This window comes from Onychomys torridus, chromosome 5, assembly GCF_903995425.1.
Source record: "Onychomys torridus chromosome 5, mOncTor1.1, whole genome shotgun sequence".
Lineage (NCBI taxonomy): Eukaryota > Metazoa > Chordata > Mammalia > Rodentia > Cricetidae > Onychomys > Onychomys torridus.
In genome coordinates, this window is record NC_050447.1 from 68,904,184 (window position 1) to 68,918,592 (window position 14,409).

Sequence of the window (14,409 nt, forward strand, 5' to 3'; positions counted from 1 at the left end):
CAGTTAAACTAATGTATAGACCTAGTCATATTTTTTGGCTTCTGGTCTAATGCAGCTCAAGAAGTGTTCAAAATCTCTTTATCAGTAAGCTTAATCATCTATCAGTATCTGTCTGTCTGTCTGTCTGTCTATCTCTGTCTCTCCTCTCTCTCTCTCCCCTCTTTTCTTCTTTCCAGTGCTAGGGATTGAACTTGGAACCTTGTGTACACGAGGCAAGTACTCTGCGACTGAGCTGCACCCCAGTCTTGTTTTGTTGTTGTTGTTGTTGTTGTCAATTTTTGTCACCTAAGAGTGGAATAGAACAAAGTATGATGGCACATTCCTGTAACCACACCTACTCAGTAATCTGAGGTGGGAGGGCCACATGTTCAAGGCTAGACCACATAACTTAGCAAGACATTGTCTCAAAACAAAAAAAAAAAATTTAAAAAGGTCAAGAAGTAGCTTGGTGGTGACCACCAGGAGGAGTCCAGAATGTATTAGGTCTGGAGTTTTATCCCCAACACCCTTCGGAGAGGAAGGGAGGGGGGGAAAGAGAGTGGAAGAGAGAGCGGGAGGGAGGGAGACACAGACAGAGCCTGGCTGACTTACATGGTTCTAACCTGTGGTTTCTACTCTGGCTGCCAGTGTAAAAGTGGTTTGTGGCGCGGATGTCCCCAGGTATCACTGTTACAGGCTTCTTTGGGGATGGGCAGTTGCTTCCTTCTCCGGGTTTTAGATGGCAGAAAAGTTTTTTGTTAGAGTGCCCATGAGCAGAAACCATCTGAGCCGCTGTCTCCTGCAGACCCAGAATGTGCCAAGTATCTCTGCCTGCTCTCATGTGGCCCTCAGTGAGGCCCACAGTGATCCCCACCTCAGGTGAGGCTTTGAGGCACAGGGGGGGGGGGGGGTACATTTCCTTTGTCCATGGAAAAACATTGGAGCTGAAGTTTGAGGATTCCAACATGTCTGCCTGCTAGAACCATAGTTTTCGGTCCCCTGGCTGCACTGCCCCACGGGAAATGTTCCAGATCATTAGACCAAAATCCAGAAAGGAAAATGTTTAGTTCCCAATCCACACACTTGCTCTCTTGGGGAGCTCGCTCGCCTGATGCTTGTCTGAATTCGTTACCAGAGGCTGAGCACAGTTTGGAACTGTTTCTTCAGGAAATTACCCTGGTTGGGTGGGATACACGCTGTGCTCCTCTCTCACTGTCCCCCGGGATGGTCTGAGCCTGGCTTGAGCTCAAGGACAAATGGCTGGCCTGCTATGCATCACCGTCTTCACAAAGAGAGTGGAAGACATAGTCCTGTCTTAGGGGCTTTGCCAGCTCACAGGATACGTTGAGTCTGTTAACTGGCAGGGCACAGGTCTGTTAACTGGCAGGGCAATGGTGGGAATTTTACTACTAGGCAATGGACAGCAAGCAGGCTGACATTCCTAGTTCATCTAAGGACTGACTATGGCAGTTAGTCCAAAGGAAATGGGCCACCCACTGTCTGTTCCTCTTTGGTGCTCCAACTGAGCAGATTACTGCCTGGTGGGTACTGGATCATACTGATGAGAAAGAGACAATGCAGACACTATCCAGGCTTTGGTGAGGCTAACAAAGCCTTCCCACACATTCCACAAATGAAAATGAAATGTCCCATTTCCATATGAGCAACCACTGCTCCGTCAGATTATGAGCTCCTCAGGCCTCTAGGCTGATTCCCCAGCCTGTGAGCTGATGAGCAATTGACGACTAGCTATAAATATCAGTAGTCACTGGGGCAAAAAATAATCCAACAAGAAATGTGCCACACACCCTCAGCATCAGATAATCTATCCCAAGGCTGACATCATTCTCGGTTTATTTATGTCTGTCCCCTTTTACCAGGATGTTGAATGAAAACTTTCTGAAAACCGCACATGTTTTTGAAAAGCCTATTATATCATCTTTCCCTAGGTACCATTTACCTCTGGGGAGCTGAGCTGAGCTGAGCTGAGCCCAGCAGGCCATACCCTAGCAGGCAGTAGCTATCAAGTCAGTAAAATGGGCATTCACTTCTGCTAGCCCCGAGTGAGGCATTGTTCAAAGGCTGGCTTGGCCCCTGGAAAATAGAAACAGGTTAATGAAAGAACATTAGAGGCTTCAGGAGAGCCTAAAGCCATCCCAGGCAGCTCTAGAATCCATTCTTCTCCCCCCGGCTATGTGTAAGGCCCAGAGAAGTCAAGGTACTGCCCCTGGAAGAGCCAGCACGTGCTTTTTGAATCTGTGTGACTATGAGGGTTATACTGCTGTAGTATATACCTCACAACATATGCAAGAACTGCTACCTAGGAGACTAGATTAAGTGACAGAGCAAAGGGAACACTACTTTCCAAAGGACATCTGGGAAGAAGCATCCATTTGGCAACCAAGAACAGTGACTGACTGCTGGTCCCAGTTCTGTGGGCCTGTTAGGGCAGGCAGCCTCCACCAGCACTGTTTTTCCTCCTATAAAGGTGCCACCACTGCTGGGCATACTGGGAAATGCGTGTAAATCCTGCATGCAGGAGACTAAGGCAAGAGGATTGAGAATTCCAAACCAGGTTGGACCTCACAGCAAGGCCCTGCCTGAGGAGGGAGGGCTGAAATGGAGAAGGAAGAAATCATGGCTGCTCCACCAATAAATACCCTTATTTGTCCTTCCAATTTCTACATCCTGGATTCTACAATACCAGTGAACTTCTTCCCTGTCGCTGCAGAAGATAGGAACTTGACTCTGAGCAGTGAAAAGCACTAGAAACATGATTCCATTTGGGAACCAGACATCCACTCAGAGGCATGAGAGTTCAGGCCTCACCACAATCTGTGAAGGTGTCAGTGGCTAAGCGGACCCCACACACAGCCAAGGCCCACTGGACTTGATCTTCCTCTTCGTTCTGTCTTGCTGTTCTAGAAGGTTTTCTGTCATCCAGCCCATGTCCTTCCCTCTCTTTCTTCTAAGAATGGTGTTGTCAGGACTGGAGAGATGGCTCAGGGGGTAAGAGCGCCGGCTGCTCTGCCAGGGGTCCTGAGTTCAATTCCCAGCAGCCACATGGTGGCTCACAACCACCTGTACTGGGATCGATGCCCTCTTCTGGCCTGCAGGCAGACAGAGCACTCATACATTAAACAATGATAGTACTATATAATTAAAGAATGGTGTTGCCAGTGTGGCCCGTGGCTCACCTACATCTAAAGTTTAGGCTTCACACCAGACCAAGTAAAGGGAACATTCTTATTTCTATTGCTCAAAAAATACTCCTTACAGGATTTCCAGATTCTGCCACACGCTAAATTTGTGACTACCTGCACTGGTGTGGAAGCATCAAGTTAAGCCCTCCCAGCACGGTCCAGCAAGATGTCTTAGCAAATAGGGCACTTGTCCTCTATGGTGGTCTGAATAAAAATGGCCTCCATAGGCCCAGAGGGAGTGGCACTATTGGGTGTGGCCTTTTGGGGGGGAGGTGTGGCCTTGTTAGAGGAGGTGTGTCTCTATGGAGTTTTGAGGTCTACTCAAGCCTGGCCAGTGTGTCACAGTCACTTTTTGCTGTCTGTGGATCCAGATGTAGGAATCTCGGCTACCTCTCTAGCACTCTGTCTGCCTGCATGCTGCCATGCTTCCCACCATGACGATAATGGACTCAACCTCTGAACTGTAAGCCAGCCCCAATTACGTTTTCCTTCATAACAGTTGCTGTGGTCATGGTGTCTCTTCACAGCAGTATAACCCTAACTAAGGCACCCCCTAACCTGGCAGCCTGAGTTTATTCCCCAAAACACACATGGTAGAAAGAGAGAACAATCTCCCCCACGCTGTTCTCTGACTTCCACACACACTCCATGGTATCTGTGTGTGTGTGTGTGTGTGTGTGTGTGTGTGTGTGTGTGTGTCTGTGTCTGTGTCTGTGTGATTTCATGTTCACACAAACACAAGTAAGTACATAAACAAGTAAATGTAAAGTTGAAGCAAGGTAGTATGCATGATGAAATCATGGGCAGTTGCAATTGATCAGGGAGGAATGAAGAGAGACCTAAGGGAGCTCAGAATCCTCTTAAAATCTTCCCATAGCCCCCAGATATTGCTGCTTTTACCTGCCCAGTCCATTAAATATCAGAATGTATCCACTGCTATTCTTCATTCTTATATTTAGGAGAAAGCATTAAGCAATCTGATACTCAAGTGTGTCTTAATTAAGGTCTTGATTTCTTGGCAATCAAGTATATTGATGTGCTAAACTCTATTACTGAAGTTGGCATGTATTTTATCAACATTTAAGGAATTGTCAGATTTTTATCTTGCAAAGATTTTTCTTTCATCATTTGAGGTTTAAAGTTTATTTTTCTTTTTTATGTGTACATGTGTGTGGTGCGTATGTGTGTGTATGCACATGTGCACATGTGCATGGAACCAGAGGTCAACCTTGGAGCTGTCTACCTTGTATTTTGACACAGAGTCTCTCACTAGGACCTAGGGCTTGCCTATTGGCGAGAGTGGCTAGCCAGCAAGCGCTATGGATCCCCTTGCCAACACTAGAACATGTTCCACCATGCCCAAACTTAGGCCATTATTCTTTTGTTTTGTTTTGTTTTGTTTTGCCTTTTGTTTTTTGAGATGGGTTTCTCTATGTAACAGCTCTAGCTGTCCTGAAACTCACTTTGTAGACCAGGCTGGCCTCCAACTCACAGAGATCCACCTGTCAGGCCATTATTCTTACACAGCTTCACCAACCCACCCAGCCATCTCCTCAGCCCTCAGAGTTTATTTTTCATGTTCCAGATGATGGCCCATGAAAAGCCGACAAACCATCTGGGCTGTGTGTACTGTGTCTCTTGGATGGAATGTCGGCCCATTCTGGCTGCACAGTGAATTGTTATCCATGACAATGCCTAGCACAGAACGGACCTTCAGAGTCCCTTGCTATATGTTAAATGTTGCCAGTGCATAGTTTCCTTCCATACACAATGCAACACAGATAGATTTTCTGCAGTATTCAGCCCCCATGTTCTGAATCAGCTTTAGAGAGTGAAACATGAATTAAATCGCTGTTTTCTTTTTCAAGTCAGGAAAGTCGGTTGGTATTTCTCTTTAAATTAAAGGTGACATGTGAGAGTGGCACCCCTCCACTTGGATAAAATCAGACTCAGGGAGTTGGGGCTTGTTTTGGTAAAGCAGGACCAATGTGTATTTTAGTCTCCAAACATTCAGCTTCTAGTGATACAACAGCCTCCAGAAAGGTTTAAGAAAATGGGTGGTAGCCAGGCAATGGTGGCACACGCCTTTAATCCCAGCACTGGGGAGGAAGAGGCCAGCGGATCTCTGAGAGTCTGAGGCCAGCCTGCTCTACAGAGCAAGTTCCAGGACAGCCAGAGCTGCTACACAGAGAAATTCTGTCTCAAAAACAAACAAAAAAAAAAAAAAAAAAAAAAAAAAAAGAAAGAAAGAAAAGAAAATGGGTGGTTGGTAGGGAAGGGTTGAAAGGTTCAAGATAGTTAAATTTCTTCTTGCATTTATGTAAACCTCGAACCTAAATGACCTCAGTTTTTCTCTGCTTCATTGTCTCACAAAGATGTCTGTGTTAGCCGGGAGACTAGGGAGGTAGCTCATTCAACCAAATATTCATACAAGTATGAGGACCAACTTAAATCCTAGTACTTAGGAGGCAGAGGCAAGAGGATCTTGTGAATTCAAGGCTAGCCTGGTCTACAGAGTGAGTTCCAGTACTACCAGGGAGACACAGAGAGACTCTGTCTCAAAAAATAAGAAACAAAAACAAACAAAAAAGAAGTGTGAGGACCTGAATTAGGTCCCCGAATCTACATAAGAAAAATAAATCTAGGGCACAGTGTTACACACCTGCAGTCTCAGCATTAACCAGATGACAGGGGAACATGGGTGGGATCCTGAAAGCTTGCAGGCCAGCTAACAAAGGTCCAGACCAGTGAGAGATGCCATCTTAAAAAGGTGCCCAAGACCAGCTCTGAAGTTGTTCTCTGATCTCCACATGTAGATCATGCACACATGCACCCATACTCCATACACACACACACACACACACACACACACACACACACACACACACATACAGGAGAGCGGGATCAGCCAGGGCTGCAGTCTCATTTGAGATTTGACAGGGGAAGGTATCACTTCCAATCTCCTGTGATTGTGGGTTACATTTTGTTTCTTAAAGACTACTAAACTGAGGGTCTGTTTCTTTTTTTCTTTCTTTTTTTTTTAAATTTATTTATTTATTTATTTATTTATTTATTTATTTATTTATTTATTTTTTTGGTTTTTCAAGACCTGGATCTCACTTGGTAGACCAGGCTGGCCTAGAACTCACAGAGATCCTCCTGGCTCTGCCTCCCAATTGCTGGGATTAAAGGCATGCACCACCACTGCTCGGCTGAGGGTCTGTTTCTTGTTGGCTGTTGACCATGTGTGGCTCTTCACAGATGGTGATTTGCAGTGTTCCCTAGCAAAATGGATGCTACAGTCTTGTGCAACATGAGCACATGCATGAACTCACGCATGTCCCATCACCTTTGTCATATTCTATCAGTTAGCAGGTCATGGGGAAGACAGGCACAAGGGATGATTACACACTGGGATCCTGGGTCTGTCCTCCATAGAAGTAATGCGCTGTCTCTCATGTTTTGGCTATGAACATCTTGCACAGGGAACAACTGGGAGGTAAAAGCTTCCCCAGTAAATGTAGCAGAGTGAGGTGAGAACTTGGGTGTGACCCTATTCCCCTATCTCTCGGTGTCTTCTTATGTGAGGTGATACATCCTTGTTAGAGTCAGAATGAATCAAGTCCTCTGTACACTCACCCTAAATCATTCTCTATTATGTGCTCCTGGAGGAGATAACAAAACCCTAAGTATCTAAGAAACCAAAGGAAGATGCCCTCAGATACAGAGGGACCTGTGCGCCAAGTCTGGAGGAAGAAGTGTTCCCTGCCAGCTAGAGAAGCCTCACGAAGGCTGGCTGGATGAGTAACTGTGGACCATGGAAATGTGAGCCAGGAAAAAGGCAGCAGAAGGCATGGAAGGTCCCTGGAGGGCTAGGTATGTGATGTCTGCTCAAGGAGGCCATGGGGGCCTGTGGATTAGCTCAGAGTCCCAGGATTCCCAGGATAAAAAGCCAGGGAGTTTAAGCTATTCCTGCTAAGCAGTGGGGAGCCATGTGTGATTTCTAATTGAGAAGTAGGATCAAAATAGAAAAATTCCAACTTTTTTTGATGGTTTGTAGAAGTTCATTTTAAATTTATGATTTGGTGAAACATCAATTTTATGTATAATCTTCTTTCTCCAAATTTCCATCCAGCTGCCTTCTAAAGAGCCAGCCCCATGTGCTCTGCTCTGTAGGGGTCTCTGAGCTTTGAGGATAATGGGTCTACTTATCCTCAAAGCTGACTCAACACCTTCAAGGAAGAGACTGCCACCATCTGGACACTAGCAAGCCGTTTAAGCAAAATGGACAACCGCCAGCTTGAATTTCCAAAACACTCCTCTTATTAATATATCAAGCATCTTTCAGTTATCCTCAGAGATGTTTGTCACAGGGCCTTCCATATATTTTTTCTCTGTCAGACATTTGATCAACATCACACAAGGAGTTCCAGGTTTTGAGAGGAGGGATGCTTCCCCTCAACCCAGCAGACAAAGGTTTGCAGCTTCATAACGTATAACTGAAAAGGAAGTACAGAGCAGGTGTTGTACCACACATATGTATTCCTGGCACCTGGGAAGCAGAGGCATGGCGGTCATAAGTTCAAAGCCAATCTGTCTCAAGCCCAGCCTGGGCTACATGAGGAGACCTTACCTCACAAAACCAAGGGTTGAAAGTGGATGGGGTGGGAACAGAACCACGAGGGCTCAACCCTACACAAAGAACCACAGGCAACAAAGGAATGCTCAGAGTGTGCAAGAGAATCTACCCTGGGGAAGAGCACACAAACTGATTATCCAGTTCAAAATGGTCAGCCCTGAGAATGATAAACAAGTAACACTATACACTATACAGACTGGGCAGATTACATTTAAGAATATATATATAAGAATATTATATATATATATATTGCATGTAATAATAATCAATGAAAAGAGGGCATGGATTTGAAAGAACACAATAATACATGGAAGGGTTTGGAAGGCGGAAAGGGAAAGGAGAAATGGTGTAATTATATTATAATATCAAAAAGAAAAGAAAAAAAAGCAAAGCCAAGGGCTGACACTACAGCTCAGTATCAGGGTCTCACATGCACAAGCCCATGGCCTCCATCCCCATTACCTCAAAATCAGGGGAGGCAAGTATAAAGTTATTTATTTGACAACCTAAGTGACATAGTTGCTTATCTAGGGAAATAAAGTCTCAATTTTGTTGGAACAAAAATTTAAAAATAAAACCCAAAACACAGACCAGTGTTGTAGACAGAACAGTATATCAACGTGATAGAGGACACATGGGCCTGCTTCATCTTAAAAGTGACATCTACAAAATCTTTAAAAGCAAACGGTAAGTTAGAATCCCTTGTGAAGACAGAGACTGGCTGTGTTTTATGAATGAAAGTATGGCACACAGTTACAAAATATGATATTACATGTAACTCATTGTATTCTGTCAGCATTAATTTTTTTAGAAGAGAGTAGAGGGTGTCTCAGGGAAGAGGCCTCATTTTTATTACATATATTATAGGTTTCTAGGACTCCTCAGGGTAGTAGAATTACTGGTGCTTTTAAAAATAATAATATTTATTTCATTAGGGAGCTGGGTGGGGGGAGGCTCAGTTAGAAAAAATGCCTGATTCATAAACATGAAGACCTGAGACTGTGTCCCCAGCACCCATGTAAATTGGGCATGGTGACACGGATCTGTGCTCCAGCACACATAGGGATGTTGGGGGTGGATGGCATAGTACAAGCAGATTCCTAGATTCATAGAGACAAAGTCTCAGAAAAAAATAAGGTAGACACTATTAAGACACCCAATGTCAACCTCTAGCCTACATATGCACACATGCACACACACCTGCATATGCACACTGCATACACAAGTACATATACCTACATGTACACACACACACATACACACACACACACACACACACACAAATAGCATTAGAAAGATATGATCCTCATGCTACAAAATGAACCCACTTAAGACATACAATTCTAGGGCTGGAGAGATGGCTCAGCCATTAAAGGCTAGGCTCACAACCAAAAATATAAGACATACAATTTTATTCTCCTCTTACGGTGTAACACAATCAATTTTTGAGCGTTTTTATCAGGCCTTGTATTAGTCACTTTTCTTGTTGCTGTGACAAAATACCCAAAAAGAAACTTAAGGAAGGAAGAGTTCATTTTGTCTTGTAGTTCGAGGGGACATACTCCACCACAGCGGGGAAGATGTGATGGCAAAACTCTGAGGTAGTCAGTCATAGGAAGTGGGACCACGTAGAAAAATTCAAGGCTTACCTCCCATGACCCTCTTCCTCCCGTGAGTTCTACCTCCTAAAGGTTCCACAACCTTCCCAGTCAGACCCTCCAGCTGGGGACCAAGTGTGCAGACACATGAGCATATGGGCCATCTCACACTGAAATCATGACACCTCCAAGTGAAATCTCATACCTGACAGCACTCACTGTCCAGATCTTCTCAAGCCATCCACCCCTGAGCCTAGTTAGGAGATCTGTTTGTTATTACAACCTTGACTGCCCCATCCCTGCCTGCCTCCTCTGACCCCAAGCTCTTGTTGCCTGTGATCACTTTCCAAAGAAATTTCCCCCACACAAGACCCTCCTTCTGCATGGCCATCAGGAATCAATGTAAGTCAAGAAGCTAAGTCATACTTGGCAGTCAGTAAATATCCCCCCTCCTAGAAAAAAAAAAAAATTCACCACAGAAGGAGTGCTATCATGAAGCAATAGGGTTAGCTGTACAGTGAGTAGTGTGGGCAATGAGAATGCCAGAAACGTGGAGGAATCCATGTGGTTTGTTAGCCAACAAAGTACTTCATTCCTACAAAGCTTCCAAAATGGGGCCTCACACAGTCTGCCACGTGACTGAGCTAGAGATCCAGCTACTGTTGGTATCCAGTACAGAATCCTCTGACCAAAGGCTGGAGTGCCCTCCTGGTTGATAATCTCTCCTCAAAAATAAGCAAATGAAAACTACTCAGTTAAGCCACCCTGCTGTGGATATCACTCTGTGTAAATAAAGTTCTGATTGGCCAGTGGCCAGGCAGGAAGTATAGGCGGGACAAGAGAGAAGAGAATTCTGGGAAGTAGAAGGTTGGAGGGAGACACCACCAGCCGCAGCCATGAAAAGCAACATGTAAAGACACTGGTAAGCCACAAGCCATGTGGCAAAGTATAGACTAACAGAAATGGGTTAATTTAAGAGAGAAGAAGTAGATAACAAGCAGCCTGCCATGGCCATACAGTTTCTAAACAATGTAAGTCTCTGTGTGCTTTCTTGGTTGGGTCTGAGCGACTGTGGGACTGGTGGGTAAGAGAGATTTGTCCTGACTGTGGGCCAGGTAGGAAAATCTAACTACAAATGGCGCCCAACGTGTTGGCAAGAATTTCCACCTAAAACCTGAGAAAAAAGATTCTAAGACGGAGCTACAAACAGCTTCCTAGTTGTCTCTCTCAAGTTAGCGGCAGCCTGCCGGTTTCAGCTACTATGGCGGGTTCCTGGCGTGTGTGTCTGACCTGCAATGTGGCGGGAATGAGGAGTCTACAAGCGGCACTTTACTCTGCTGCATGCTGGATTTAGCCTTTGCTAGTTTAAAAAAATAAAAAAAGTTTCTGGGTTATGCACTGCTTTGATAGAACTGCTTCTGATAGTTGATGGTACACATGGCTCCAGACTCAGAGCTGGCGGTAAACTGTACCACTGCCATGTTGGGAAGCTGAGGTGGGCGGAGCCAGCAGCCACAGCTGCGCTTCAGTCTTATAAAGATGGATATTACAAAGAGAATCTGGTTTGTCTTGTCTTTGGAATTTTTAACTGCAGAAAAAGATTTGATCGTAAAAGCTGTTGAGTTAAACAAGTATGTAAATTTTAAAGGTACCTTGACTTCAAAATTTGGATATAAGGATATGTTGCTTTGGAAAGGAGTCTCTGCTTTTGTTTCCACAGAAAGCCAGAGGCTGTGGATTTGTTCCAGATTAAGATATATCAGGTTTGATCAGCCAAGACCACCTGAAAGGTCTCCAATGACACCATGGCCCAGATGATCCAACATCCAGAATGTTTTCAAGGCAACTGGCTCAGAGGTTCACCCTAATGGACTACTCCATAATCCTAAAATTTTCTTTGTGTCCCCATAAGATACAGCGCCCCCCTCCAGCAGGAAGTAGTAAGACAAACTACGCCCACATTCCCAAAATTATCAAGTTGGCTTTGGAGATGGAATTGGCTCACTCCTTCTCTAAACCCAGACATATTGCTAAAAGAAAAGGTTAAGAGCTTCTTATGTCCCAATTAGAAGAGCCCTCTGGTGTGGGACAGAGAAAAACCAATATTTTTATTTAAATTGGGTTGATTATGAATGCGATCTCTTTCTAAAGAAGAAAGGGGAATATGATATAGATATAATAGGATGAATGGGTAGATTAATGAACTTACTTCTAAAGAACAACAACTCATTTAAAATGTTTTACATTGGTATAGATTTTAGTCTATTGATACAAACTTAAAGTTAATTTTGTTATACTGTGTGTATATTTCTACTCGTGTTTAAGGTATTATGTTTGTATAGCTCATTTTAAATTGAAATGGATAATTAAAAATAGATTAATAATTAGTCATCTATGATAATCATACTCATAGCCATGTTAGTTAAGTCTTCTAGATATACATAGAGATATTTCAGATAGATAGGTAATCTTCAAATACTTCAAAGACCTACAGAATATGGCATTTAAAACATTTTTAAAATTTAGACTTTCTGGACAGTGAGACATGTCTGCTTCTGGCAGCACCGATTTACTTCAGAGACGAGGATGGGCATTGAAGACACTTCATATCTTATCTTCACCTTGGCAAAAATAGCCATTTGGGCAAGAAATTGTTCTTGCCTGGACTGCTTGATCAACTGGACATGCAGGACCCATAGAAAGGTGACCACTAAACTTTGCTTGACAAAATGGTCCTTCAGGTTCCTGCTTTGCAGAGGAAACGGCCAGACATTCTACAGGACACTGAGAAAAGTGACCGAGAGACTCTAGCCCTGTGGGCTGAAGACAAACGCCCCAACTTTACAAAGGAACATTAGGTGACTGTCCAGGCTGCCAGCTGTCTCTGTCTACTCTTGCAAGACTCCTAAAAAATGCTTACATCCTTTTCCCAGTTCTCAGGTAATATTATATCCTTCTGAGGTCTTTGATGTGGTTGAAGACTAGATAGTTATAATTTCCTCAGTTATGATAAAAGATAAATTAGATATAAAACCTTAGACTCACAAATATAAGATAGATAGGATATCTTCTTTAATATTGTAACTGTAATTCTTGCTTGATAATTGTTTTTTTATATGTAATTGCACTATGTAAAAGTTAAAACCTTCCTTAAAAAAAAAAAAAAGAAAAGGGAAAGTGCTGTGGATATCGCTCTGTGTAAATAAAGTTCTGATTGGCCAGTGGCCAGGCAGGAAGTATAGGCGGGACAAGAGAGAAGAGAATTCTGGGAAGTAGAAGGTTGGAGGGAGACACCACCAGCCGCAGCCATGAAAAGCAACATGTAAAGACACTGGTAAGCCACAAGCCATGTGGCAAAGTATAGACTAACAGAAATGGGTTAATTTAAGAGAGAAGAAGTAGATAACAAGCAGCCTGCCATGGCCATACAGTTTCTAAACAATGTAAGTCTCTGTGTGCTTTCTTGGTTGGGTCTGAGCGACTGTGGGACTGGTGGGTAAGAGAGATTTGTCCTGACTGTGGGCCAGGTAGGAAAATCTAACTACACCACCCGCTGATGTTACAGGCTTTCTGGAGGCATCTTTGGGGATGCTGAGAAGGCAATGCAGTGTGCTGCCCCAGATCCCTTCCAGAGTCCTCTTGAGGAGGAATTTACCAACCACTGCATTCTGCTCCCTTCCTTGGCATTTATTGGCTTTTTGATGAATGTTAGAGCAATTTTTCTGTCAACAGCTTCTCATTAGGGGCCTGGCAATGTTTGTTCTGACCATTATTTTGCTCAATATCGCGCCTGGTCACTGTGAGGAGAAGAGGTCCCACTTAGAAGCCATCCATCTTCGCGGCAGCAAAGGTTCCAATAACGCACTTCCCACCCCCGCTGTGGTGATGGCTGTCCTGGAGCATGCACAGGGAATTGAGACAAACAGGCCAGCTGCCATGAATCACACATCCTCCAGGACTTTGCCTCTGCTCCCTTTTAAAGACTGATTACAGCTTTGATTCTGTTTCTTTTTAAAATAAATTATGGGGACCTTGGTGGTGAAATAATTGCCAGAATTTCCTTGTGAGGGGTGATGTGATCTTATAGAAGACGAGGAGTCTACCTTGGAGAAGTCTAGAAAGCTAGCAGGAATTGGGAAAGAGTGTCCAGTGTCCCTAACAGGCTGTTTATTTAAGCCCTCAAATGCACTGTCTTGAAATAATTGTGACGTAGAAAAGCATCTGAAGGCCTTCCTGGAATTTCTGCCATTCATAGCATCAATATTTATTGTAATATGCTTCTTCTACCACCCCTACCCGCAGGCACAGGGATCTAACCTGAAATGGCACATCTCAAAAACGGTTATTTTTATCTATCTATCTATCTATCTATCTATCATTTATTTATTTATTTATTTATTTATTTATTTATTTATTTATTTATTTATTTTGTGAACAACTCCAAACACATGGAAAAAATTAAGAGAAAAAAATTTTTTAAAAAGATTTGTTTATTTATTATGTATACAGTGTTGTTTGCATGTATCCCTGCCCACCAGAAGAGGGAGCCAGATCTTATTACAGGTGGTTGTGAATCACCATGTGGGTGCTGGGAATTGAACTCAGGACCTCTGGAAGAACAGCCAGTGCTCTTAACCTCTGAGCCATCTCTCCAGCCCCAAGAAATTATTTTTAAAACACTACCATGGGTCCATTACCACATTTTAAAATTGATTAATTTATGGCCAGCCTTCCTTCTCCTCCCACCCACCTCTCCCATACCCAGGACTTTTACAAAGCAAGCCCGGACCACAATTTAATTTTTTTTAAAGTTATTTATTTATTTATTTTATTTTTTTATTTTTTTATTATGTATACAGAAGAGGGTGCCAGATCTCATTACAGATAATTGTGAGCCACCATGTGGCTGCTGGGAATTGAACTCAGGACCTCTGGAAGAGCAGTAGGGCCTCTTAACCTCTGAGCCATCTCTCCAGCCCCACATACTAAT